The following is a 970-nucleotide window of genomic DNA, read 5'->3' as shown; positions in this document are numbered from 1 at the left end:
TGTTGTTGTTGACCAAGCTCCTCACTACATGTGTACTCGATCCGCCATCTTGAAGGAGCAAGGCCTGGTAGTGTAGTGGTTAGACCTTGCTGCTTCGAAGATCTCGCTGCTTTGAAGCAATCTTCAGTGAACTTTATATTGCAGAGAACTGCCGCTACAGTGTAAGGACGTCTTTAGCTGTCTCTTCTGTGATCACTAATTTCTGCATTTCTCCCTTTGGCATTACCTGTTTATATACTGGAGGCTTTATCCTTTCTTTGAAGACCTGAAGTCCTCAGACCTATCCTTCCAGACACAAGAGACCATACCTGTTGGCAAGGACGTCGATTTTGTTAAGAACAACATCAGAGGCTCCAGCTGCCTACTCATTACCTTGCTCCTTACTTATGAGTTCCTTCTCGGAAGTAATTTCATCAAGTTCCAGGCCAAATTCAAAACAAAGTTCATCAAATTCTTCATCAGTGTAAGTGCGGCCCCGGGATTGAAAGTGCAGATCGTGCTTCACACTGACAGTTGGCATGGTGAATCAGGCTTACTGGGCTGGTTCTGTCTTTTTTTGAACGTGGTATGTTAAAATCTTCCACTATTGTTGATTTGTCTATTTCTTTCTTCAAATTTATCAGAGTTGGGTTTATATATTTTGGAACTCTTTCATTGGGAGCATAGATATTTATTATAATTATGTCATCTTGTTCACTTTGCCCTTTAATCATGAGATATCTTTGTCTCTTATGCTGGTCTTTGCTTTAAAGTTTATTTTATCAGAAATTAGTATTGCCTCTCCTGCTCATTTTTTATTTCAATTAGCTTGGTATATTTTTTTCTATCCTTTAGTCTGCTTTTGTCTTTGTGTTTAAGGTGAGTCCCTTACAGATAGCATGTTGAAAGATCTTGTTTTCTTACACATCCTGCAACTCTTTGTCTCTTAACTGGTGCATTGAATCCATTGGCATTCAGTGTGATTATTGAT

At 39.2% G+C, this 970-nt stretch overlaps 1 pseudogene; it reads right to left on the bottom strand.

Annotated features, from left to right (window-relative positions):
• The window catches only part of LOC102821807, a 5,011-nt pseudogene extending 4,491 nt beyond the window's left edge, over positions 1-520 (bottom strand).
• Positions 521-970: the final 450 nt, after the last annotated feature.

The sequence above is a fragment of the Chrysochloris asiatica genome, unplaced genomic scaffold (assembly GCF_000296735.1).
Source record: "Chrysochloris asiatica unplaced genomic scaffold, ChrAsi1.0 scaffold02596, whole genome shotgun sequence".
In the NCBI taxonomy this organism is placed as follows: Eukaryota; Metazoa; Chordata; class Mammalia; order Afrosoricida; family Chrysochloridae; genus Chrysochloris; species Chrysochloris asiatica.
The sequence above is the reverse complement of the archived record's forward strand: the minus strand, read 5'-3'. Positions and strand labels throughout refer to the sequence as shown.